Below are 27872 nucleotides of genomic sequence, written 5' to 3'. Positions count from 1 at the left end.
TTTGGATTGTATGGAGGTTGCTGATGGTTGGTGCCACTGCAGAAAAGGCCTGCTCTCATCCAGCAGTTTTCAGTTTGTTCAATGCCTCAGCTGCTCAAAAACCAAGGCCTTAAAGGGGTTGAGATTTCTTCTGTATTCAGTTACTTAATTCGTCAAGATCAATTACATGACAGGAGTTCACCAGGGCATGTACTACTCTGGTGAGAGAGTACGCAAGCAGGTAGGGTCTTAGCCGCGTACCAGATGGAGCTGGTAGACAGCTGCCCTGGATACCAGATTAACCTGCGCCTCCATAGCTTTTTGGCTGGCACTCTAAGCAGGAATATTCTGGTGAGAAGGCAACATTCATGACATTTAAAGAGGAGTTACAGACGTGTCAGGCTTTCAGCACCCTGAGCAGCACCGGTACGGAGACACACCTAAAGCAAAAATGTAAACAGTGTACCAGGGTGCACAGTTTAGGCACAGTATTTATTTGTGACAAACTAGTTTCCTGTGGTGGCGTTCGCCTGGATATGGCATGGCACAGATTGTGGGTTTACACCAGAAAGAGCATTAAAGGTGGGCTAATAGGTAAAAGGTTAAGGTAAAGGACCCCTGGACGGTTAAGTCCAGTCAAAGGCAACTATGAGGTTGCGGCACTTATCTTGCTTTAAGGCTGAGGGAGCCAGCGTTTGTCCATAGGCAGCTTTCCAGGTCATGCGGTCAGCATGACTAAACCGCTTCTGACACAACGGAACACCATGACGGAAAAAAGAGTGCACAGAAATGCCATTTACCTTCCCGCCACAGCGGTACCTATTTATCTACTTGTGCCGATATGTTTTCGAACTGCTAGGTTGGCAGGAGCTGGGACAGAGCAATGGGAGCTCACCCCGTAACCTGGATTCGAACCACCGACCTTTGGATCGGCAAGCCCAAGAGGCTTTAGATCACAGCACCACCTGCATCCCTGGTGAAGTGGGCTAATAATGCTGACATGACACTGGGAAGTGATTTGTTTATGTCAATAGAGATTGTTTTCCAGACAGCATTGATATGGTGATCCTTATTAGGGACTAAAATACAGGGCGGACTACTATGATAATACAATACAGTATTTATAGTATTTATAACATTATAGTATTTATAGTATTTCAACGGCTTAGGACTGCAATACCTCAAGGACCGCCTCTTTCCATGTGAACCTAGCAACCTAAAGGACCCTGAGATCATCTGCTGAGGCCGTTCTTTCCTTGAGAGGTTTGTAGGCTGGGAGAATGAGAACGGGCCTTCTCTGCAGTGGCTCCCATCTGTGGAAAGCTCTCCCCAGGGAAGTTTGCCTGGCGCCTTCATTATACACCTTTAGGTGCCAAGCTTTTTAACCAGGCCCTTTCGTCGATCTGATTGACATCCAATGCCCCTTTAAAATGTCTTGGGGCTGTGCAGAGTTTTGAGAAACTATAAAACAAAGAGCGAGACTGGCTTCATTATTATCAGATAATGGAGGCATACAATTTGGACAAGAAAATTGGCTTCCAGGTGGAAAAATCAAAATTAGAAACAGACTTGTTAGAACCCAAAACTAAGATTTTGTCAAAGATGTATAACTTGCTGTTGAAATGGAATACTCAGGATGAAATGGTGAAATCTGTTATGATTAAATGGGCACAAGATGTTGGACATAACATAATGATGGCTGACTGGGAACAGTTATGGACCACAGGTATGAAGTTTACGGCATGTAATGCCTTAAGGGAGAATATTATGAAAATGATATACAGGTGGTACATGACACCAGTCAAGCTTGCAAAAATCTATCATTTGCCCGATAATAAATGTTGGAAATGTAAAGAAACTGAAGGTACATTTTTTCACCTTTGGTGGACGTGCCCAAGGATTAAGGCTTTCTGGGAGATGATTTATAATGAAATGAAAAGGGTATTTAAATATACCTTTCTGAAGAAACCAGAGGCCTTTCTCCTGGGCATGGTCGGCCAAATGGTGCCAAAGAAGGACAGAATTTTCTTTATGTATGCCACAACAGCAGCAAGAATACTTATTGCAAAGTATTGGAAGACACAAGATCTACCCACTCTGGAAGAATGGCAGATGAAGGTGATGGACTACATTGAATTGGCGGAAATGACTGGCAGAATCCGAGACCAGGGAGAAGAGTCGGTGGAAGAAGATTGGAAGAAATTGAAAGACTATTTACAGAAATACTGCAAAATTAATGAATGTTAGAATGATGTCAGAATGAAGTTAAGTGGTTTTAGCAGCAATGTTATTAAGGTGTATGTCAAAATGGATTGTTAACAGGTGAAAATCTAAAGTCATAATATATTAAGTTAAAGGATTAAGACAAAAACAAAGAGGGAAAGGAATTGCTGAATTAATTAATAGAATTGGAATACAAAAAAGGGAGGTGTGAGGAGGTCAGGGAAGCAAGGAAATGAAATGTAAGGCATGGAAAGATTGATGTGTTTTTAAAGTGTTTTTTATCTTTTTTCTGTATTTTGTATTTTTTTTTCTCTCTTATTTTTTTTTTCTTTTTTCTTTTTCTCTTTTTATTTATGTAATCTTTTCTTTGAAACTTTAATAAATATCATTTAAATAAAATGTCTTGGGGCTGAACATGGATTAAAAGCCATATAAGGAAACTTAGTAGTGTCAGTTGAGAGTAGTGTCAGTTGAGTGCTGGTGGTTGCTAGGTTGCGGAGGTCCTTGTGACACGCCCTTCATTGTGACACCTCCCTCTAGTGGCTCATTGGTCGCTAGGGCTCTAGCGGCATAGGAAACTCCTTTTGTTTGATCATTCAGCGATTGAGAGAGAAGTGGATGGAGATGTAAGTAGACTTTCTCATCAGCATCGGCATTCCGTGCTGATAATGCTCCCTGACAGTGGCTCCTTTGGCGGGAAGGGGGGTTATTGGCTTGTTGTTTATATTCTGATTATATATTTTGTGGTTTTTATTTTGATCTTTTCTGTGAATGGCCCTGAGACCTCCGGGTATATGGCGGTATATAAATTCAATTAATAATAATAATAATAATAATAATAATAATAATAATGGTATAAATATGGCAAGTACTATCCATAGTAAAATATGTGGAATGATAAAAAGACTACTGCCAAACATTGCGCTGACATCCCTGTGCTCTTAAGGATTTGGTTTCCATCTTTGTGTGTACAAGATAAAAGTACACCTGAGGGTGCGTTCACACATTTTTGTTTTTACCTTTTGATTCTATTGGGATAATTCAACTCAAAAAAAAAAAAAAAAAAAAAAGCTGTCACATGGAAGATAGAACAAGTTCTGGAGGGTAGGACCCAAATCAATGGATTCAACTTACAAGAAAGGAGATTCCAACACAACCACAGGAAGAACTTTATGACAGTAAAAGCTGTTTGACAGTGGAATGGTCTTCCTCAGAAGGAGGTGGACCCACCTTCATTGGAGGTTTGTAAGTAGAGGCTGGATGGCCATCAGTCATGGGCGCTTTAGTTGACAGTCCTGCATTGCAGGGGTTTGGACTCGATGACCCTGAGGATCCCTTCCAACTCTGTGATTCCATGATTTACTTCTAAGCTGTCCCCTTCTTGTAGTCCCGTTCTGCTCAGCAACGGCAGAGCTGAGTGGCGGGCGAGGCCAGGGGGTACTTGCCTGAGGGCAGAGTCCGAACACAAGGTTCAGTCCACTCCTAAGGTCAGGAGGAATATGGAACAACTGATTGGTTCAAAATTGGGAAAGGAGTACGGCAAAGCTGTATATTGTCTCCCCGCTTATTTAACTTATATGCAGAATTCATCATGCGAAAGGCTGGGCTGGATGAATCCCAAGCCGGAATTAAGATTACCGGAAGAAATCTCAACAACCTCAGATATGCAGATGACACAACCTTGATGGCAGAAAGTGAGGAGGAATTAAAGAACCTTTTAATGAGGGTGAAAGAGGAGAGTGCAAAATATGGTCTGAAGCTCCACATCAAAAAAATGAAGATCATGGCCAGTGGTCCCATCACCTCCTGGCAAATAGAAGAGGAAGAAATGGAGGCAGTGAGAGATTTTACTTTCTTGGGCTCCATGATCACTGCAGATGGTGACAGCAGTCACGAAATTAAAAGACACCTGCTCCTTGGGAGAAAGGCGATGGCAAACCTAGACAGCATCTTAAAAAGCAGAGACATCACCTTGCCAACAAAGGTCCGCATAGTTAAAGCCATGGTTTTCCCTGTAGTGATGTATGGAAGTGAGAGCTGGACCATAAAGAAGGCTGATAGCCGAAAAATTGATGCTTTTGAATTTTGGTGCTGGAGGAGACTCTTGAGAGTCCCATGGACTGCAAGAAGATCAAACCTCTCCATTCTGAAGGAAAGCAGCCCTGAGTGCTCACTGGAAGGACAGATCCTGAAGCTGAGGCTCCAATACTTTGGCCACCTCATGAGAAGAGAAGACTCCCTGGAAAAGACCCTGATGTTGGGAAGGATGGAGGGCACAAGGAGAAGGGGATGACAGAGGACGAGATGGTTGGACAGTGTTCTCGAAGCTACCAGCATGAGTTTGACCAAACTGCGGGAGGCAGTGGAAGACAGGAGTGCCTGGCGTGCTCTGGTCCATGGGGTCACGAAGACTCGGACACGACTAAACGACTAAACAACAACAAGGTCAGGAGTATCTCAGTTCAGTCAGATAGTCGGGGGGGGGGGGTCAAGAAAGCCAAGAGCCCATGGTCCCAAAAATCAAGCAGCAGTAAGGTTTGGCCAGGAACGACGAATGTTGTTTCCGGCAACTGATTGAGGCTGGAAACACCTGCTTAAGAAAGCTGGAGTCAGCTGGTTCTCATCAGGAGCAAGAAGGCTGATCAGCAGCAGGTGGAGTCACTTCCGCAGGTGGAGTCACTTCGCCTTCTACTCCTTCAGGCTCCTGCTCAGCAGGTGAAGCTGACTCCTGGCCCTTGACACCCCTGTGCAGTTAAAAAAGTCTAACAGTGGCAGGCAATCTGAGCCACACACAACCACCTTAGCTGCAGCAGGAAGGGCAGAGAGTGGCTTGCCATCTTCACCGCTCAAGTTTTCTCTTATAACTTCCACGCAGGAAAGAGGTAGCCAGCGCTTCTCAGCGAAAACACTCCCCTCCTCGCTTCCCAGTTCACCTTTCCGCAGGGTAAAGCCCAGTTGCACAACATCTGCGGCAACTATAGGACTCAAAACACTTAACAGCACCCATTTGTCTGATCCTCACAACCTGGTGCGCAAGGCAGGAAGGGGTGATCTTTGTCCGGATCATGCTTGGGGAAGGCTGGATGAAGCTCTTCGTGCACTGAAGATCCAGGGACAATCATGACCCCCTGTCAGGAAGCTGTCATTGTCTCCTGGCTGGTTGCCCAGGCAAGTATAAAGATAAGGAAAAGTTGCTTACAGTTCTTTATTTATTCCAAACTTTACAGAGAGAAACTATGGAACCCAGCCTCTTGGATAATGGCGGTGCCAAAAGGGAATCTTCACCCCCCCTTCTCTCCCACTTCCTCATTTATCATCATGTCCTCCACAGGTGCCACTAAGTGCCCTCTGTCTTTGAGTTCTTTGCTCTCCTACTTTTAAGGCTTGCCAGGTTCTGGGAGATGGAGAGTCTGGAATGCTTTCTAGTGACATGTCAGCCAGCTGTTGCTCCGGCTCTGTCTGCTCCTCCTTTCCCATGATTTCCCAACTTTTCCCCTCATCTGCTTCTGAGCTGTGACCTCCCGCAAACCCCTGTTGTAAATCTATACTGTCTTCCTCTTCCTCCCCCCTGGAAGGGTCAGAATGGGGAGGCGGTCTCCACCACTCCTCCTCTGCCCAGTCCCTGACATCCCCCAACTCCTGTAGTTAAGCCAGGCATAGGCAACCTTCAACCCTCCAGATGTTTTGGACTACAACTCCCATCATCCCTGACCGCTGGTCCTGTTAGCTAGGGATCATGGGAGTTGTAGGCCAAAACATCTGGAGGGTGGAAGGTTGCCTATTACTGAGTTAAGCAAAGAAAAAAATAGACCTAGCTGCACATTTAGTATAAAACGTGTTGTTTGGCCCTGTGGGCGCCATCTTCAAGTAATGTGGTGCCCATGCCTCCTCTTCCTAAGCCGGGATGCAGGTGGTGCTGTGGTCTAAACCACTGAGCCTCTTGGGCATGCCGATCAGAAGGCTGGCGGTTTGAATCCCTGCGATGGGGTGAGCTCCCGTTGCTCTGTCCCAGCTTCTGCCAACCTAGCAGTTCAAAAGCACACCAGTGCAAGTAGATAAATAGGTACCACTGTTGCAGGAAGGTAAACGGCGTTTCCATGCGCTCTGACTTCCGTCACGGTGTTCTGTTGCGCCAGAAGCGGTTTAGTCATGCTGGCCACATGACCTGGAAAGGTGTCTGTGGACAAACGCCGGCTCCCTCGGCCTGAAAGTGAGATGAGCGCCGCAACCCCATAGGTGCCTTTGACTGGACATTCATCCAGGTGTCCTTTACCTTTTTACCTTCCTATCGTACCTAGCATGTCACATTTATGCCCAAGCAGTGGCAGTGCTCCACCAGCACATCAACAATTACAGGTCTGGGTTTACAGATGGTGCGGAAACTTCCATTTTGCTCTTGTGCCAGCATAAAGGCACGGAAGCCTGATCAGATGCAGTCTTGCACAATCCTGGTGGCCGTTTGCCGAAATAAACGAATAATTTGCATATAGATGGTAGGCAGATCCATCACAATTATACAACTTGAGCATACGGGAAAAGATTAATCTTGTCACTTGTACTACTTGTACTGATTGAAGTCTATTTGCAGCGGATAGCAATGGAAATAGATGGCACAAATGTAGTTTAAAGCTTTTTATATCCACTCCCCCATCTTCCGGAAAACCCCTTTCAAATGTTAAAACAAAGCTTCAGTAGTTATTATAGCTATTGCTCCCCAGGTACATCTGCCTTTTAAGCCATTCATTAATCATCAGTCATCAGATTAATAATGTCCTCTGTGAATACCTTTTGACAATCTGCAATTAAATACCGTGGAAACATTACTTTATTTTTATTTATTTTTAAATGAATCATGCACCGGCAGAACAAAATGAGTGGATTTATGCTTTCGACTTAAGACGTCAACAGTGGTCAGGATGGTTAGTCAGCTAGGCGAGTCAACATATGATTCATACAGAAAAAACTAGCTATAATAACTCAAAGAGAGAGAAAATCACAGGCAGATTAATATTCTAGTTATGGAGATGCCTCCCCCCCCCAAAAAAAAACCCCGGTAGAAAAGAAGGGGGGCAAATGATTTGTGGGGAAAAGAAAGTATGATCAAACATGGGGTTTTAAAAAATGCCAGGTGATGGGACTCATTGCCCACACTTTTAAAAAAATAAATTAACAGTGGGGTTCAGTAAGGAAATTAGCCGGCAGTTGCGGGCTTCCCTTCAAAATATTTCCCCCTCCTCTCTAGGAAGCAGTGGGCAGAGGCAGGTAGCAGAAGTGAAGGTCAGATCTCTATGGGGGAATATCACCTGTCATTTTACCTGTCACTTCACCTTGTAAATAGAAGGCATTGTTACTTCCTGCCTTTCCACCCACACCGTCCTTTCACTAAAGAGGCTGATTCACACAACCTCTGGGAGAAAAGCCAACTGCTTATATCCTACAGGGGCTGATGCTTTCGTTCAGCCTGGGTCCAAGCAGTGCTGGATTTACATATAAGCTAAATAAGATATACCTTAGGGTCCCACTCTCTTGGGTCCCCCCCCCAAAAAAAAAACCTAAAGGGGAAAAAACTGGATGTACAAAATATAAGAAATAAAACAAATAAAATAAAACCTACATACAGCAACAGTGTTTTGGTGTGTAGGCTCCTATTTGTTATGTGCAAATGGCTATAGATACCTATTAGGTCCACAAATTACCATAGAGCATACATTCAACACAAAAAAAAACCCAATGACAATATGTTGTTGACAAAGGACAACTGGACATATAAAGGGCCCCATATAAAGGGAGAGCCAGTGTGGTGTAGTGGTTAAGAGAAGTGGACTCGTAATCTGGTGAACCAGGTTCGCGTCTCCGCTCCTCCACATGCAGCTGCTGGGTGACCTTGGGCTAGTCAGACTTCTCTGAAGTCTCTCAGCCCACTCACCTCACAGAGTGTTTGTTTTGGGGGAGGAAGGGAAAGGAGAATGTTAGCCGCCTTGAGACTTCTTAAGGGGAGTGAAAGTCGGGATATCAAGTCCAAACTCTTCCTCCTCCTCCTCCTCTTCTTCTTCTTCTTCCCATTACCTTCAGGACCCTTTAGATCGGCAAGCCAAAGAGGCTCTGGTTTAGACCACAGCACCACCTGCATCCCTAACACTAATATGACTCCTAAGATATCATGTTACTTTAAAACTGTGTATGGGAGAGTAAAATTCTTAGGGAAAGCAAGTTTTCTAACAAGAAGCTGTTGGCGATGAAGAATGCTGAAAGATCAGAGACCGTCCAATTCAAAGTGATCTATCTCTGCGTAAACAAAGCAAAAATACTTTGTGTTCCCAATAAAAGAAGTTCATTACTATTTCATAGCTACTCTATAGTCTTATATGACTTGGCATATCCTCTGCAAAACTAAAAGCACCGTGTGGCCACAAGCTGGAAATGGTAGAGTATGCGATGGCAGGGAGTCATTTTCTCCGTTAGATAAATTACAGGACCTTTCTGCAGAAAACGTGACTCAGAACTCAAAATTCATGCTATAGAATAGAGATGGGGGAACTCAAGGCCAGGGATCTGAAAGCACACCACCCATTTAAAGCATTTCCCCCAAATACTCCTAGGATCTGGTATTAGATAGTTTACCCCTCACAGAACTACAATTTTCAGCTTCCATAACAAACTACAGTTCATAGGATTCTTTGGCGGATTCAAACTACAGTTCACAGGATTCTTTAGGGTAGGGTATGTAGGGTATTTATGCCAGAGGCCATGGTGATTTTCGCGATTAAATGGGTTCTGAGGCCAGGATTTCCTGATCCAACACTCCAGGGTTTCACGAAGCACCCAAAATATGTACGGTACTTTCAGTGCCTACCTACCAATGAGGCTATGGTCATAACAAATTATTTTTCATGACACAATGAAAAAAAAGCCCTACTCAAGTAGTATACTCATGAGTAAGCAGAACACATGAGTATGGCATGCTAGCTCCCCCACTCCCAGGGTTGCTATCTCTGCTGCCCTCCTTGAGTTGGAGGACAACTGCCTGCAATGGGGAACTCATACCCTCCAACATTTCTCCAATGGAAATAGGGATGTCCTATTGCACCCCCCCCCCCTTCATGGATCACTGCTTTGTTGTGGCGAAGGGGCTTGAATAATTCAGAGAAGCTATGAGCTATGCCATGCAGGGCCACCCAAGACGGACAGGTCATAGTGGAGAATTTTGACCAAATGTGATCCACTTGGAGCAGGAACCGGCAAGCCACTCCAGTATCCCTGCCAAGAAAATTCCATGGACAAAGACAACAGGCATTTAAAAGTTATGACGCTGGAAGATGAGCTCCTCAGGTTGGAAGGCGTCCAACATGCTACTGAGGAAGAGTGGAGGACAAGTACAAGTAGATTCAGAGCTGATGAAGCGGCTGGGCCAAAGCCGAAAGGTTGCTCAGTTGCGGATATGCCTGGAAGCGAAAGGAAAGTCCAATGCTGTAAAGAAAAATATTGCGTAGGAACCTGGAATGTAAAAACCATGAACCTTGGTAAGTTGGATGTGGTCAAAAATGAGATGGCAAGAAGACTCCCTGGAAAAGGAGTAAAGATTTCCCTGATGTTGGGAAAGATTGAGGGCACAAGGAGAAGGGGATGACAGAGGACGAGATGGTTGGACAGTGTTCTCGAAGCTACCAGCATGAGTCTGACCAAACTGCACGAGACAGTGGAAGACAGGAGTGCCTGGCGTGCTCTGGTCCATGGGGTCACAAAGAGTCGGACACGACTAAACGACTAAACAACAACAATTCCAACCCCTCCAACATTTCTCCAGTGAAAATAGGGATGCCCTATGGAAAAGTGGCACAAACAGCAAAACCCAAATGGTGGTGACGCAAAGAAAAGAAATCCAAAACAAATCCTAAGAGCCATTAGTTCAATGAATCTGAAACAAGAAAAACTGGCACATCAGGTTAGAGGGTGAAGCCCAAGACAGCCAGGGAGTGCCAGCAGGCAAGAATCTGTCTCATCTGGTTATGGGTTGTATCTGACTACATCATTTTTAGAGTAGGCCCACTGAGATCAGTGGACACGAGTTAGTTTATGATTAAGAAGTCCAATGATTTCAATGAGTCTACCGTGAGCATGACTTAGTCAACCTTATGTTTACTTCCATCCACGAGAAGCATCTCTTTGCCAAACTCCCCTTCCTCGGGTCCAGTGAGGGTGGGCAAATGACAGACTTTAAATGTTCGGAGAAGTAAGATTCAACAACGATGGGGAAATGGCGCCAAGTAGAATTTAGCATAGGCAGTCAAGCAAGTGAGAGATAAACTCCCAGCATTCGAGAAATAGCTGCAGGGGAAAAGGATCAAGAACTCTATTTTCTCTCCTCAGCTGAAGTGTATATTTCATGTGTGAAGAAAGAGGGGCAGGGGAAAAAATGGTATCCAAGGAGACGGCAAGTCCACATTATGCTTCAGGGCCCAGTCAGCCTCAAGTGCTTAGCAACACTGGACCCACATGACAAACCTTCAAGACCTCCTTTGGCTCGAAAACCCTGCAATTAAAAAGTTTATCAAAACTGAAATTAAAACATTAAGAGAAAGACGAGAAGGGTGCTTGTAGGGCCTGGCAAGTAACCTCTTTCTCTTGGTCTGTATGTTTCCTCAACCCACAAAGGTCTGCATTGTTCCACTCTATTTATGTTGTGGGCTCCTCAGGAGACAGGCTGGGTCTTCGCATCAACCAAGCAAAATCCATAGCACTCTGTGTGTACCAGACTCATTGGAGGCTAAAGACGACAGATGTTAAAGGAATATTAAAGACCCCACAGGATTGAATCTGTGGGTCCCTAGCAGACTATATTGTTGGCCTTTTGACTCTCCAGTATGGGGTATTTGATTCTCCTCTCATAATGGAGGCTGACACAAAAATATGTCGTATCAACGTACACTTTCATAGCATATTTTCATATTCCTTGGCAATATATAAATTGGCTCCCAACACTTACAACTTCATATGGCAAAGAACGATGGTTGGCTCAGAGATCCTTCTTGCTTTCTCTACACCTAATTGTTCCTTCTGTTTCTAGCCAAACCACCATCACTCATGGACGAGGAGGAGACAACAGCAATAATAATAATAATAATAATAATAATAATAATAATAATAATAAATTATTATTTATACCCGGTCCATCTGGCTGGGTTTCCCCAGCCTCTCTGGGCAGCTCCCAACAGAATATTAAAAACACAATAGCACATCAGACATTAAAAACTTCCATTAAAAGCAGGGCTGCCTTCAGATATCTTCTAGAAGTCAGATAGTTGTTTATTTCCTTGACATCTGATGGGAGGGTGTTCCACAGGATGGGTGCCACTACCAAGAAGGCCCTCTGCCTGGTTCCCTGTAGCTTCATTTCTCGCAGTGAGGGAACCACCAGAAGGCCCTCGGAGCTGGACCTCAGTGTCTGGGCTGAACAATGGAGGTGGAGATGCTCCTTCAGGTATACTGGGAACAAGCTTGGGAGACCCCAAGGTTTGAAGAAGTACCCAACTCTTGGGGGGGGGGACCTCTTTAAATCCGGGAGGGGGAATCCCCAAACAACCCAACGAGGATAGGAGATATTCAGTAGCACAGACTTCTATCTGACTGCTGCTGGGATGGAAAACTACTGGAAGGGGCATGGAATAAATGATTGTGGATGGAGGGCATGGGTGACTGACTAGAACAGTGAACCAGAAACATTTCATGCTGTGACATTTTGTTGCAGGTCTGTTTTCTGAGTGCTGGTCAGGAGTGATTGGTCCATCCACCCAACCCTACGCTGAGCTCCTTGCTGCCTCACCCCTCCCAGGATCCAGCAATGATGCTTGTCATCAGGAGGCTAGGTGAGTAATCCCTCCCCACCAACCACCTGCCCCATCTGCTACTATGCTGATCCTTACTGAAACACCCCCATTTATGTGCTAGAGGGAGGTATCATCAAGATCAAGGGAACCTCAAGGGCTGAAATACTTTTTAAAAAGTAGGACTGGGGGTGGGGACTAAGTAAGATGGAAGGAACCTCCCAAAACAGTCCAGGGAGTAAGAATATAGAAATTGCCTTATATTGAGGCAAGCCATTGGTCCATCTGGTTCATTATTGTTTACAACGGCTCTCTGGGATTTCAGCTCTACCTGAAAATGCTGTGATTGAACCTGGGAAAGCAAAGCAGATACTTTACTACGGAGCTACAGGCCTTTCCCTAGAGCCTTGGGATGGCTGTCAATGTCAGGGACGGGGCAGAGGAGGAATGGTGGAGACCACCTCCCCAACCTGACCCTTCCAGAGAAGGAGACAGTTCAGAATTAGAGCAGGGGACTGAGGGAGGTCACAGCTCAGAGGCAGATGAGGGGGAAAGCTGGGAACGAATGGGAGAAGAAGAGGAGGAGGAGAAGGAAGAAGAACCACCAGGAGGGCAACAGCCAGGGCCAGATTTAGGTTTGATGAGGCCCTAAGCTACTGAAGGTAACGGGGCCCATTATATGTCCAGCTGTCCTTTGTCAACAACAAATTGCTGCTGTTTTTTGTGTTGAATATATACTGTATGGTAATCTATGGACCTACAGTGGTACCTACAGTTGCATACGCTTCAGGTTACATACGCTTCAGGTTACAGACTCCACTAACCCAGAAATAGTACCTCGGGTTAAGAACTTTGCTTCAGGATGAGAACAGAAAGCGTGCAGTGGTGGTGGCACGGCGGCAGCAGGAGGCCCCATTAGCTAAAGTGATGCATCAGGTTAAGAACAGTTTCTGGTTAAGAACGGACCTCCGGAACGAATTAAGTACTTAACCCGAGGTACCACTGTAATAGGTATCTAAAGCCATTTGCACATAACAAAATATGTATTTTATCAAAGTAATTGTTGAACTGAAATACAATTGGAAATGTACATCCAGGTTTTTCACCCTTTAATTTTTTGGGGGGCCCCCAAGAGAGTGGAGCTCTAAGCTATAGCTTGTTTAGCTGATACGTAAATCCGGCACTGGCAACAGCTGATGGACACAATGTTCTTAGAAAGCATTCAAGACCCCCCTATCCCATAACCTGGCGAGAATTGAAAGCAGTAGAGCAAAGGGCTCAGAATCAAAGGACCTTCAGCGCCACCCGTAGGGGGAGAAGGTGACGAATGAGGAAGTGGGAGAAAAGGGGCCGAGGATCACTCGGGGCAACGCCATTATCCCAAGAAGCTGCATTTCCAAGTCTCTCTCTGTGAATATTGAATAAAAAGCAGTTGGTAAGGACTTTTCCTTGTCTTATCCATTCCTGGCAACCTACCGTGGGGGGTTGGGTCCTCTGCCGCCTGACAGTCGGCATGGATAAATGGAAAACCTGACAAGAGGGAGGACGGACAAAATTGAATAGCCTCAACAGGAGTGATCCACAAAAGAAAAACTGTGTCACAGGTCCCTATTGTTCATTTTAATACATAGATATGAACACAGAAGGGTGGCGCTGTGGGTTAAACCACAGAGCCTAGGACTTGCCAATCAGAAGGTCAGCGGTTCGAATCCCTGTGACAGGATGAGCTCCCGTTGCTCTGCTCCAGCTCCTGCAAACCTAGCAGTTTGAAAGCACAAAGTGCAAGTAGATAAATAGGTACCGCTCTGGCGGGAAGGTAAACGGCGTTTCCGTGCGCTGCTCTGGTTCGCCAGAAGCGGCTTAGACATGCTGGCCACATGACCCGGAAGCTGTACGCCGGCTCCCTCGGCCAGTAAAGCGAGATGAGCGCCGCAACCCCAGAGTCTGTCACGACTGGACCTAATGGTCAGGGGTCCCTTTACCTTTACGAACACAGAGGGTTGGGTCCAGAGCAACTCAGAGCACTCCCGTGCTGCTGGAACCGGTCCAGGCTTGCTTGATTGCCTTTACATCCACTGCTGCTCCTACTAGTGCAAAGTATTAAAAGGCTTTATTCAATGAAAGGTCAAAAGCACCTGGCACCCACCCGCCCAGAACCCTCACACTATTTGCCATCGATGGGACTAGTCTATTATCCTCATACTGCTATGGGTAAGGTGCGATTCAAAGAGCCGCAGCACAGTGATAGGGTGCATGTTTGACTGCAGAAACTCCCAGCTGCCATCCCTGCCATCTGCAGGTAGGAGAGACCCCTGCCTCAAATCCTGGAGAGTCAGTGCAAAGAACCAGGAGCTTGATAGACCAATGGCCTGACATTATAAGGCAGGCTTCCTCAACCTCGGCCCTCTAGATGTTTTTGGCCTACAACTCCCATGATCCCTAGCTAGCAGGACCAGTGGTCAGGGATGATGGGAATTGTAGTCTCTGGAGGACTGAGGTTGAGGAAGCCTGTTATAAGGGATGCGGGTGGCACTGTGGTCTAAACAACTGAGCCTCTTGGGCTTGTCGATCGGAAGGTTGACGGCTCGAATCCCCGCGACAGAGTGAGCTCTTGTTGCTCTGTCCCAGCTCCTGCCAACCTAGCAGTTCGAAAGCACACCAGTGCAAGTAGATAAATAGGTACCCCTGTGGCGGGAAGGTAAATGGCGTTTCCGTGCGCCCTTTTTTCCGTCACGGTGTTCCGTTGTGCCAGAAGCGGTTTAGTCATGCTGGCTGCATGACCCGGAAAGATGCTGTGGATAAATGCCGGCTCCCTCAGCCTGAAAGCGAGATGAGTGCCACAACCCCATAGTCGCCTTTGACTGGACTTAACCGTCCAGGGTTCCTTTACCTTTTACCTTATAAGGCAGCTTCCTATATAAACCAGTGACTTTGGGACACTATGCAACGCCAGCATTTTCCACTCACTTAACATTGTCCTTGTAATTACTAAGCTAGCCTCCATACAGCAGTTCTTTTAATGACGAAAGTGACTTAGGCATTCTGCGATCGTTTTGTCCTAATTACAAAACTGCTCCTAATCATTATCCCTCTTTGATAAATGGGGAACAGTCCTAGGTGAGATGTGCTATCTGCTAGATCACCTTGGTTCTCAAAGGCCTGGTGTTTACACCACATCAAGCTAAACAATGGGTTAGCAGGAGAAAGTGAATGTGTGGGCTCTCCTGGAATCTGTTAGTTAAAAAAATAATTATTAAGCTTTATAGAGAAAAATACAAAACTTAACATATTACCGCGCTTTAAAACCATACCTAGACTTTTATCTAGATACAATAAAAGCACAAGGGGGGGGGGGGAGAGAAAGAAAAAGAAAGAAATTAGAGTAGAAAAGAGGTTAGAAAAGTAGAAAAAGGTTAGAAAAGTAGAAAAAGGTTAGAAAAGGTAGAAAAATTAGATTCAGAAAATAACTACACCTGTCCGCTTTATAAAATTATAAAAACATTATTCACTTCATACAATCCAATATTATACCCAAAAAAACCATTTTCTATAAACAAAATTATCTTCAATCCTCAAATCCAGATATCATTATTTCTTTCTCTTCTTTTCATGCAAAAGGTCTATGGGAGATTTCCAATCTTTAACAAATTTTAACAATGACTTTTCTGTGATTAAACATGTTGACTTCTCTATCTCAGCTAAGTCTGTTAGTTTTAACAGCCATTCTTCCATTGTTGGTGACGAAGGATCCTTCCATCTTTGTGCATATACGGAGAGGAGCTTGCAAAGGAGCATAGAGAATATGGATCCATCAGTACTGTCTATGCTGACTAGTGGACACACTCCAAGATTTCAGACAAGGTTCTCTCCCAGGCCTACTGAGACATGCCGGGGATTGATAGGAGTCCTCTTTCTTGACATTTGACCCTAAGTTTTAGGAAGAATTCAATAGCACAAGCTGTTCAACAGCAGAACAGGCTGCCTCAGAAGGCGGAGAACTTTCCTTCACTGGGCAAGAATTCAACTTTGTGCTCTTCTGATACAGTGGTACCTCGGGTTAAGTACTTAATTTGTTCCGGAGGTCCGTTCTTAACCTGAAACTGTTCTTAACCTGAAGGACCACTTTAGCTAATGGGGCCTCCTGCTGCTGCCACGCTGCTGGAGCACGATTTCTGTTCTCATCCTGAAGCAAAGTTCTTAACCCGAGGTACTAATTCTGGGTTAGCGGAGTCTGTAACCTGAAGTGCATGTAACCCGAGGTACTACTGTAGTTCCCATCAGCGAAAGCAACTAGGCTTGCCAGATGGAACGATTCCTCCTCTCTTCCCCACCTGTTTGCTGTTGCAGGGGTTCTCCTGAACACCTCTCCAGCCAATTTTGGGAGAACACAGGGGCAGGAGTAGGGGGAAAGACCCATTGTGCAAGCAAGAAGTCCTTGCACAGTTGAATCCCATCCTAGGAGGTTTTCCTCAGCCAAGAATGGATGGCCACACCTATCAGGGATGCCATCGTGGTGGGTTTCCTGCAACAGCTGGCAATGGTTGCATCTCAGGTCCTTTCCAATTCTATCATACTAACACTACCCAATATAGATCTGTCAAAGCTCAAATCCGATTTGATCTCTTAGAGGGATAATTGCCAGTTAACTGAGGGCTGCCTGGGCCAAATATGGCTGCCTATGGTGCCCGCAAGTATCGAAACATTATGTGAATCATGGGGCAAGCCGTGGGTTCACATGTACCTGCTAATCAGGAGTGAGCAAATCAGCTCTAGGGTTTTGTACTTCTCAATGTACTAGCCCCCGATCTGTTTTCTCAGGAACGGCTTCCTTATTCACCTAGAAAACTGTTTGTATCAAAATAAAAATGGTACACAGGAGGCCTCTGGCGAGGATTTATTTTAACTTGTTCCTTTGATTTCCCCTCAGCAATGAGCAACGCTCCCATTGTCCTTGCTTTCTTTCTCCCTGGAGCTCTCTGAAATGCCTTTTTCAAAAAGAGAAAGGAAAAAGGAGCACGTTGTACTGCATGGAAAAATAGCTATGATGGAAAGGCCAGTCTCATGAATAAAAAGACTGAAATTAGACGAATAGGGTTTCTTTCTCATTGCTGCAGTAGGCGTTAATAACATATCTTGAACCAAGCACGCCATGCAAAAAATAAAAAAAGTTATTCTGGTTAATCCACTTGTTGAAATAAAAGTTGGATAAGTGATGAAATAGATACAGTGGTACCTCTGGTTACGTACTTAATTCGTTCTGGAGGTCTGTTCTTAACCTGAAACTATTCTTAACCTGAAGCACCACTTTAGCTAATGGGGCCTCCCGCTGCTACCACGCCACAGCGGTGTGATTTCTGTTCTCATCCTGAAGCAAAGTTCTTAACCCGAGGTACTATTTCTGGGTTAGCGGAGTCTGTAACCTGAAGCGTATGTTGCGTGTCGAGGTCCCCAAGCCACCCCCCAATAACTCACACATCACACATCAATTTTGGTTTGGGTTTTTGGCATGATTTTGGCCACAACTTTATTTAAATACATCCAACTGAGTGGTTGCTTAGTCACTGGTTCCAACTATCTGTCCTTGCCCAGGGGACAGAACTGGACTTCCGGATTCCAGCGAAAGCCAGTGCGGGAAACAAATTTTGGGGAGAAAATGAAGCTGGGCCTCAGTCCCTCACTTCTCACCCTCATGCTCCCGGTGGCTTGCACGGCCCAAGTCCGATGCCAGGGACTAGGATGAAAGGGGTGGCAAGCCCCTGGATTCCTTTAACGGAATTCCCTTTCCGCACCACCATTGGAGGGGTAGGCACTTACCCCTCCACCAACCAATTTGAACCAATGCCTAACCGCCAACCTTACAAGTTGTGACGATTTGCTACGCAGTAGGCAAAACCAAATGGCACCAGCCAATCAGCCAAATGGACAAATTCCTACCAGGCCCCTGCCTCAAAGCAGACGACCCCATGACAGGCATAGGAAGGTCAAGCGAACAACCCCGCCAATACACGGAGGGTGGGCGGGTGATCCGGTGCAAGCAGCCAAGAGAACGCTCAAAGTTGGGTGACCAGTATTTAAAACCTCTGACCCCTCCTTCAAAATTGGCAACAAGCAGTTTTCCCCAGTGACCCGATTAACCAATACACTGCCTGGGTCCCTCCACAAATCCGCCCAGCATCAATGGGGTGGATTGTATCCCCCACCGCAACACGCGCTCTCTGCTAGGGAGAACACGTTTAACCTGAAGCGTATGTAACCCGAGGTACCACTGTACATCTTTGGGCCACTGAAATATTATACAGCTTTCCAGGCCTGGATAAATAATAGGTATTGTGAGCCTTTTTCTCGTTGGTATAGATGTCCATTCAGGAAATGACACAAGACATGCAAAGACATTTTAAATACAACAATAACATGGCACTATTCTGTGACATAATATCTTACAGGCCATGTTTCTCTTTATAAATATAGCTTTAGTGGTTCAATTTGTCATATTCAAAGCAGTACCACTGATACAAGCTGACCTGGATGTGTAGAATTTGGGTATATTGTTCTAATCCATTTTTTGTTTATCGTTGATTTTATGTTTCGAATGATTTAAAGAGCTGTTTTATCTTTTTTTTTAAACTGATAATTTTATTGTGTTATTCTCTTTGTAAAACCACTTTGAGAGGTTCTTTTAAACAATCAAGTGTTGTGTGTGTGTGGCAGTGTTTAGAGAATTAAGAATGTTTAAATCTCTTCCCCTGAAATAAATGAGGCTTAAGAGTTCTTCCAGTTTGGCAGGGTCATGCTTGCTGTGGTAGATGGTGACCATGTTAGTTAATGACTTAATAGTTGCTTTCTTTTAAATAAACAACACATGCATTAAAACCAGTATTAAACAAAACAGAGAAAAATTAAATTCTGATTCTCTCTCACCTCCACCATTACTATTTATGCAGTTCTATCCTTGTACTTTTCACTTTATGAGGAATACAAGGGGAGGTCTCTAAACCCAAACTGCTGATACTCTAGAAATGGACACAAAGGAAGCAAGCTCTCTGCTCTTTTACTTAGAACTTTACTGCTACAAGAATTATTGTTATCATTGATTTACCTGTGTACTGCTTACATGCCCAAATGGCATTATTTTATCATCAGTTATAAAATATTGACACATAATTAAAGCATGCAATGAAAAACAACTCCATCAGAATATCCAAAGCACCCACGATTAAAATAGACAATAAAACTAGCCCGTTACAAAGCACAGCAATTAAAACGGAGGAGCAATCAAAACAATTAGATCAGGAAGCTCAAGTTCAGGGGAACGCTTGTCAAAACAAGTGTGCCTTCAAGAGTCAGCAGAATGACAATATTGATGTGGCTTCTACTATTTCAACATGGAGGCTGTTCACAACACTGGCACATCTACTGAAAAAGCCCACCATCTTGCATGTTGTACACTGAAAGAAAATTATAAGAAAATAATGTACCGGTGGTATTTCACTCCTAATAAGTTAGTAAAAATGTGTAGGATAAGTACAAGTATTTGTTGGAAAGCTAAACAAAAGAAGGCAACTTTTATCATATGTGGTGGACATGTAAGGTAATAAAATCCTTCTGGGAAATGATATAAAATGAATTGGAAAAAATGTTTAAAATAACCACAAGCTTTTTTATTAGGAATTGTAGGTACAAATATTCCAAAGGAGCAGAAAAGACTTTTTATGTATGTGACAAGAGCCACACGGATCTTACTAGCCCAGAGATGGAAAGAAGACAAAGTCCCTACCAGAGAGGAATGGCAAACCAAGCTGTTGGGACTATGCCACGGGTAGGCAAATTAAGGCCCAGGGGCCGGATCTGGCCCAATCGCCTTCTAAATCTGGCCCGTGGACGGTCCGGGAATCAGCATGTTTTTACATGAGTAGAATGTGTCCTTTTATTTAAAATGCATCTCTGGGTTATTTGTGGAGCATAGGAATTCGTTCATTTTCCCCCCTTCAAAATATATTCCGGCCCCCCACAAGGTCTGAGGGACAGTGGACCAGCCCCCTGCTGAAAAAGTTTGCTGACCTCTGGACTATGCCAAAATGGCAAAACTGACCGGAAAGCTCAGGAACCAAGATGACCAAAACTTCAATAAAGAATGGGGAAAATGTATAATTTACCCAAGAGACCACTGTAAGCAGATGAAAATATTAGCAGGATTGCAGTAACACTTGCAATGTAGCAAACACTAGGAATAAAATGGAGTGATATAAAACATGGATTATGGAATAATATGCAGTTGAAAAAGTTGACATTTGGACCCAGGAAGGGGAAGGTGGGACGTCCAGAGATTCAGAGAAATCTCTAAACATGGATATGCATTTTGTATTGTTATAATTCTATATTTGCAAAATCAAATAAAAAATATTTCAAGAAGAAAAAGCTCACCGCCATGGTACCATAAGCCAAGAATCACCAGGGTGCTGGCAAAACTAACAGGGTTGCAGTTGCTGAACTTAATGCCCTTCCTGGGTGCTGTGGAGGGGAAGGCTTTTTATCACATACCCTGAGGTCCAGAGTTATTTAGGGATTTGTATGTAAGTATGTAAGTATGTATGGGACGCGGGTGGCGCTGTGAGTTAAACCACAGAGCCTAGGACTTGCCGATCAGAAGGTCGGCGATTCGAATCCCCGCAACAGGGTGAGCTCCCATTGCTCGGTCCCTGCTCCTGCCAACCTAGCAGTTCGAAAGCACGTCAAAGTGCAAGTAGATAAATAGGTACCACTCCGGCGGGAAGGTAAACGGCGTTTCCGTGCGCTGCTCTGGTTCGCCAGAAGCGGCTTAGTCATGCTGGCCACATGACCCGGAAGCTGTATGCCGGCTCCCTCGGCCAATAAAGCGAGATGAGCACCGCAACCCCAGAGTCGGCCACAACTGGACCTAATGGTCAGGGGTCCCTTTACCTTTACCTATGTAAGCAGCAGGACCTAAGATTATGCACTTCCTTCATCCCTCCTACCCTGCCTCAAATCCTTTCACCGAGCGCAAGCTCCTTGCCTTTATTGTTAACCATCTCTACAGTTTTGCCCCAGTCTCCTTGCATGTCCTCGCAAATTGTTATACCTTCATCTGCATTCTTCTTGCCTTCAACCCCAAACTGCCCTGCTCCGTTCTTTTCTTGCATGGCTTCTCTGTGGATGAGCAGACAGCTGCACTGGGGAAACCATGCATGTGTGGGCCTTTCTAATGCAGATGTGTGTGTCTTTTTAAAAAATTCATCTTTATTTGATTTTACAAAAAATAGTTTATAGCAGTACCAAATGCATATCCATATAAAGAGATTTCTCTGAATCTCGCAACTTCCCCCATGCCTTCCATGTATCCTAATGTGAACATTTTCAGCTACATATTATTTCCTAATCTATATTTTGTATTCATCCATATTATCCATAATACAGTGGTACCTCGGTTTAAGAACAGTCTTGTTTACAAACAATTTGGTTTATGAACTCTACAAAACTGGAAGTAGTGTCCCGGTTTGCGAACTTTACCTTGGTCTAAGAACGGAAGCCGAACAGTGGAAAGGCATTAAGGAAAGCGCGCCTCAGTTTAAGAACGGATTTGGTTTAAGAAGAAACTTCTGGAACGGATTAAGTTCATAAACCGAGGTACCACTGTACCTGTTACATTACAAGTGATATTAAAACCCTAATGTTTTCATCATAACCTAGACAGCATCTTAAAAAGGAGAGACATCACCTTGCCAACAAAGGACAGTATAGTTAAAGCTATGGTTTTCCCAGTAGTGATGTATGGAAGTGAGAGCTGGACCATCAAGAAGGCTGATCGCCAAAGAATTGATGCTTTTGAATTATGGTGCGGGAGGAGACTCTTGAGAGTCCCATGGACTGCAAGAAGATCAAACCTCTCCATTCTGAAGGAAATCAGCCCTGAGTGCTCACTGGAAGGACAGATCCTGAAGCTGGGGCTCCAAGACTTTGGCCACCTCATGAGAAGAGAAGACTCCCTGGAAAAGACCCTGATGTTGGGAAAGATTGAGGGCACAAGGAGAAGGGGACGACAGAGGATGAGATGGTTGGACAAGTGTTCTCGAAGCTACCAGCATGAGTTTGACCAAACTGCGGGGGAGGCAGTGGAAGACAGGAGTGCCTGGCGTGCTCTAAACGACTAAACAACAACAACCATGTTTTCATCTGTTTATAGTGGTCTCCTAAGTAAATTATAAATTTCTCCCCTTCTTAAAAAAAAAAAAATCCTCTTGGTTCCTGAGCTTTCCAGTCAGCTTTGCCATTTCGGTTTAGACCGTCAGCTTAGTTCCTCTCTGGTAGGGACTCTTTCTTCTTTCCATCTCTGGGCTAGTAGCATCTGTGTGGCTGTTGTTGCATACATAAAAAGTCTTTTTCTGCAGATATGTGTGTCAATACCAAGATGTCCAGGGGCCAGTGCCATGCGGCACAACCCCATTGTCCCCTTCTCCATGCCTATAAGCTATGCATGGGGTGGGGGGACTCAATAGGGCTTGCCACCACCGGACATATGTTTCGTGTTTTAAGATCAGAAGGGGCTCTCCTGGTTGTTCCTGCATTAAATGAGGCAGGAAGTGGAAATATACTCGGAGTCGAGAGTGGATTTCATGCTCTTATTCAGCTCATAGTGGTGAGGAGGAATGGAAGTTCCCCCAGAATGTCTGCTTTATACACCTTATTTACACAATGGGCCCCACGTGATTGGCTAATTCCGGGATTCTCCTGTAGGCCAATCAGGCTGCGGATTCACTTCCACCTGGAGCTGGATTGGGTGGCTCCTGTGGACCAATCAGACTGCTGCATTCTGGGTCCTATTGTTCTAGGACCAATCAGACTGCTGCATTCTGAATCCTATTGTTCTAGGACCAATCAGACTGCTGCATTTTGGATCCTATTCAACTCAGTACATGACAAAAGTGCAGGTGACAACCCCCCCCCCCCCACTGAAGGACATTTCCCCCCCCCCCCCCCCGTCTTTTAGATGCCAGGTGAAAACCCACCTTTCTTTGCTTGGCTTTTAGCACCAGACAGGTTAAGACATTCTGGTGGGGTTTTTTTTAATCAAGCTATTTACAACAGCTGGGATAGTTCAGTCGGTAGAGCATGCGACTCTTTAATCTCAGGGTTGCGAGTCCGAGCCCCACCTTGGGCATTGCAGAGGGATGAATTAGATGACCCTCGTGGTCCCTTCCAACTCTACAATTCTATGATGGTACGTAATTTACAAGAATCGTTTTAACGCTTCCGTTTATTGTGCTTTTAGATTGCTGTACATTGTGTAACCTATCCTATGCCCCCCCTTTTGTTAAGGGCCATATATAAATCTCTTAAGAGATGATAGATAGATAGATAGATAGATAGATAGATAGATAGATGATAGATAGTTTTCTCCTCCTTTTAAATTACTCTCCCTTAGTGCTTCCATGGATGCCAAGATGTGTTCCTTTCCGAAACACCTAACTGGTATCATTTCTCTCTCCCCCCCCCCTCTCTTTCTCTCTCCTTTCAAATCCTTCCTCAAAACCACTTTTCCCACAAAGCCTTTTGCCCAGCCCCTTAATGCCATCAGTTATCCTGCACAACTGGAAGAAAGCCAAAGCATTTCCTCTTGTTCATCTTCCTCTCTTGTTACTGTTCCATCTTCCGTTCCTTCTTTCCCTCGGATGACTTCCCAGTGTTTACACAAGAAAGAGACAGGAACAGAGCAGATGCCATATATAATACAATAATAATAGTGTTTAATTTATATCCCGCTCACCTTGCTGGGTTTCCCCAGCCACTCTGGACGGCTTACAACCCAACAAAGCATCAAACATTAAAACAACAACAAGCAAACCAATAAATCAACAGAAACCAACAACAGTAATAGCAATAATAAACAGTTTACACTTATACCCAAATTAAAATAACCGCCAACCCCAATTAAACATTTAACCAACATCAACCCAACAAAAACAAAACAGAGGAACCAAGATTTGAGCATTTTAAAACACTTTAGCCAGCTGTCCCAACCCAAGAGTTATTCCAGCAACGTCCTTCCGGCCTCCCAGGAGCCTTTTAGGAAGGGCACAAAGTGGCTTCAAATCAGTGTGAAGGTAAGTACAAATATGCATCCATTAATACAAAGGAATAATAAAAAAATGAATTTTTATTATTATCATCATTATTTATTTATTTATACCCCGCCCAACAGAGACAATGTCAATATTTTTTTAAAATGTAGTGTATTTTGGGTCTATGGACAACAATAAAATTGTGTGTGTGTGTGTGTGTGTGCAAATAAAAAAACAATACAGTGCCATGCATTCCAAACTCTAGGATAATAGGATGGTGGATTTTTACTGTGGCCCTTATTTCTACCATAAAAAAATAAGTGAGTGCCAAGTCAAAACAAATTTCTTTGATTTACAGTGGTAAAGGTAAAGGTAAAGGTACCCCTGCCCGTACGGGCCAGTCTTGACAGACTCTAGGGTTGTGCGCTCATCTCACTCTAGAGGCCGGGAGCCAGCGCTGTCTGCAGACACTTCCGGGTCACGTGGCCAGCGTGACGAAGCTGCGTTGGCCGTTTACCTTCCCGCTAGTAAGCGGTCCCTATTTATCTACTTGCACCCGGGGGTGCTTTGGAACTGCTAGGTTGGCAGGCGCTGGGACCGAGCAACGGGAGCGCACCCCGCCGCGGGGATTCAAACTGCCGACCATGCGATCGGCAAGTCCTAGGCGCTGAGGTTTAACCCACAGCGCCACCCGCGTCCCCGATTTACAGTGGTACCTCGGGTTAAGTACTTAATTCGTTCCGGAGGTCCGTACTTAACCTGAAACTGTTCTTAACCTGAAGCACCACTTTAGCTAATGGGGCCTCCCACTGCCACTGCAAAATTTCTGTTCTCATCCTGAAGCAAAGTTCTTAACCTGAAGCACTATTTCTGGGTTAGTGGAGTCTGTAACCTGAAGCGTATGTAACCTGAAGCGTATGTAACCTGAGGTACCACTGTATTTGATACCATGAAGAAATAACATTTTGAGTCACTATTTCCTAAGGAAATCCATGCGTCTCCTATTCAGTTTGTAGGCCTCCTAAGGGGCAGAGCTCATGCAGAAGATCTGAGGTTCCATCCTTCATGTCTCCAGGATGGTCTGGGGAAACCGCCCCCATCAGAAACCCTGCCGCCCATCAGTGTTGATAACCCTGAGACAGATGGACCCCCAGGCTCTGACTTGGTCTAAAGTAGCTTTCTATGTTTCTGACTGTCCTTGCTACCCTTTTGCTTTTACTGGAAAAAGCAAACAGATGGGCTGAAACACTGCAATTATACTGTGTAATTATGAAAGAATGCACAATTAAACATTTCCTAGAAGGGCCCAGAGCCAGATCACATTAGCTGTGCTCAATTTCCATTGAAATGAATGGGAACTAGCGATATAAGTGGAAGCAGCCCCAATCAATGGGTCAAGCAGAACCTCCCATTGATTTCAATGGGTCAGGGTTTCCCGTACAGCATGCAAGTGTTATTCAGACAGATTCTCCCCTCCCGGCAAAATAAGGAGATGACTTTGCATCCTTGTCTCAGGTCTCAAGTATATAGCCGGTGCAGAACATTATCTTGACTGAAAGGGTAGTTTTTCGATTTTACCATGACAGCCTGTCTGACTGCCAAGGCTACAAAGATCTGCCAGGAGGCATGTGGAGAGCAGGAGAAGGAAATACCGTATTTTTCGCCCCATAGGACGCACCGCCCTATAGGACGCACCTAGTTTTTTTGTGGGGGGGGGGGGAAATAAAGGAAAAAAAATTATTCCCCCCCCCCCCAGGGCTGGGGCGGGGGAAGCCCGAGCTTCCGCTGACCCCAGCCCCCAGAACAGGCAGCTCTGGGAGCTTGCGGGGCTGGGGGAGGGGGAAGACCGAGCTTCCCCCTCCCCCAGAACGGGTCCCAGAGCGATGGAGAAGCTGCGCGCAGTTACGGCATCGCTCTGGCAGCTTGCGGGGCTGAGGAAGGGGGAAGCCCAAGCTTCCCCCTCCCCCAGAACGGGTTCCAGAGCGATGCAGAAGCTGTGCGGACCCCGGGAGGGCAGGCAGCTCTGCGCGACCCTCCGGAGGCCGGCGCGGCTTGGCACCGGGCTCCGGAGGGTTGCGCAGAGCTTCCTGAAGCCTGGAGAGCAAGAGCCTCTCGCTCTCCAGGCTTCAGCGAAAGCCTGTATTCACCCCATAGGACGCACCCACATGCTTCCTGACACCATCATAGCATCCATATGACACCATCATATGGACCTTTGTTGGCAAGGTGATGTCTCTGTAGCCAATGCTAGTCCTACTTAGAGTAGACTTACTGCAGTTAATGGGCCTAAGTTAGCCATGTCTACTAAGTTCAATGTGTCAACTAGCATTGGATCCAACCCATTGTGTCCTCTGGCCAGGAAGCAACAAAATGCAGCAAAAGAAAGCAATATACACTTACTAGACAAAACATTTGTAGCCCACCCAGGGGCATCAGTGCCCAGCGAATTGGCAATGCCAGCAGCCTACACATGATTTTTATCTAAAATTGTATCTGGAGTTTTAGGCTCTCCATATGATGGTGTCAGGAAGCCCAGAACTGGCCAAATCCCAAAGCTATTAAGGAGAGAGTGAACAGGTGGCAGCCAGACGCTGCCAGTGAAAATCAAGACCGAGGTCTGCTACTCCAGTCTGCTTTGACCTTCTCTTGTGCTGGGGAAGGAATTCAAGAAGCAAAGGTCATAGCTACAGCAGAGATGGGCAGACTTCAGCATGGTAGGCAGTGGAAGTGCTGGACCAGTGCCTTGCCTCAGTAATGGACTGGATGAAAGCCAACAAACTGAAGCTCAATCCAGATAAGACACTGTTAGTGGGTGGTCTCCTAGACCTGATGGGTGGGAGATCATCTGCTCTTGATGGGGTTATACTTCCTCTGAAGGAGCAGGTTCATAGCTTGGGGGTCCTCCTGGATCCTTTGCTGTCGCTCGAGGCTCAGGTGGCCTCAGCGGCCCGGAGTGCCTTCCATCAGCTTCGGCTGGTGGCCCAACTACGCCCTTATCTGGACAGGGACAGACTAACTACTGTTGTCTATGCTCAGGTTAGATTACTGCAATGCGTTACACATAGGGCTGCCTCTGAAGATGGTTCGAAAACTTCAGCTGGTGCAGAATTCAGCAGCCAGGTTGCTCACCGGAGCAAGACGGTTTGAGCATATTACAACGATCCTGGTCCGACTGCACTTCCATCATCCCTAGCTAGCAAGACCAGTGGTCAGGAATGATGGGAACTGTAGTCCAAAAGCAGTTGGAGACCCAAGCTTGGGAAACATTGCTCCAATGTATCCTTTTCCAGAAAAAAAAAATTTGGGGGGATGAGGGTTAGTTGTTGCTGTTGTTCGACAATTAGGGGGTAGAAATACTTGCAAATCACTCAGAGATCTACTAGTAGAGCCCAACCAGGGGTGCCATCTTGAATATAATATTGAGGGGCCCAGGTAAGCCCTGTTGGGCACAACTGATCACAAGACACAGGGCACACAAATCATTTGAATGCCAATGCCAATGTATAAGACAAGTACAAATACCTGCTGGAAATGTAAGGGGAAAGAAGGCATCTTCTACCATATGTGGTGGACATGTAAAGTAATAAAAGCATTCTTGGAAATGATATACAGTGGTACCTTGGTTTAAGAACAGTCCTGTTTATGAATGATTCGGTTTACGAACTCCGCAAAATCGGAAGTAGTGTTCCGGTTTGCAAACTTTACGAATGGTGGAAGTGCACCAGCGGCCGGAGGCCTCATTAGGGAAAGCATGCCTCGGTTTAAGAACGGATTT

General features: G+C 45.3%; 1 protein-coding gene and 2 long non-coding RNA genes across 3 annotated transcripts in view; 1 reads left to right on the top strand and 2 right to left on the bottom strand.

Moving 5' to 3' along the window:
• LOC308473762 overlaps positions 1 to 13622 on the bottom strand; it is a 136382-nt gene extending 122760 nt beyond the window's left edge. The window contains exon 1 of the long non-coding RNA XR_013984294.1: positions 12785 to 13622. This is a non-coding gene — a long non-coding RNA (uncharacterized lncRNA). The remainder of the gene's footprint in view (positions 1 to 12784) is intronic.
• The window catches only part of VSNL1 (visinin like 1), a 107008-nt gene that overhangs the window by 54837 nt on the left and 24299 nt on the right, over positions 1 to 27872 (bottom strand). The gene's annotated exons all lie outside the window — the stretch shown is intronic.
• Positions 2808 to 17534, top strand: LOC308473729. Its single transcript, XR_013984256.1, has 3 exons — positions 2808 to 2828; positions 11948 to 12065; positions 16951 to 17534. It is a non-coding gene; the product is annotated as an uncharacterized lncRNA (long non-coding RNA).

This window comes from Podarcis pityusensis (genome assembly GCF_964106645.2).
Source record: "Podarcis pityusensis genome assembly, chromosome: 3".
NCBI lineage: Eukaryota > Metazoa > Chordata > Lepidosauria > Squamata > Lacertidae > Podarcis > Podarcis pityusensis.
Note: the sequence above shows the minus strand (reverse complement) of the source record. Positions and strands in the feature narration are given on the sequence as shown.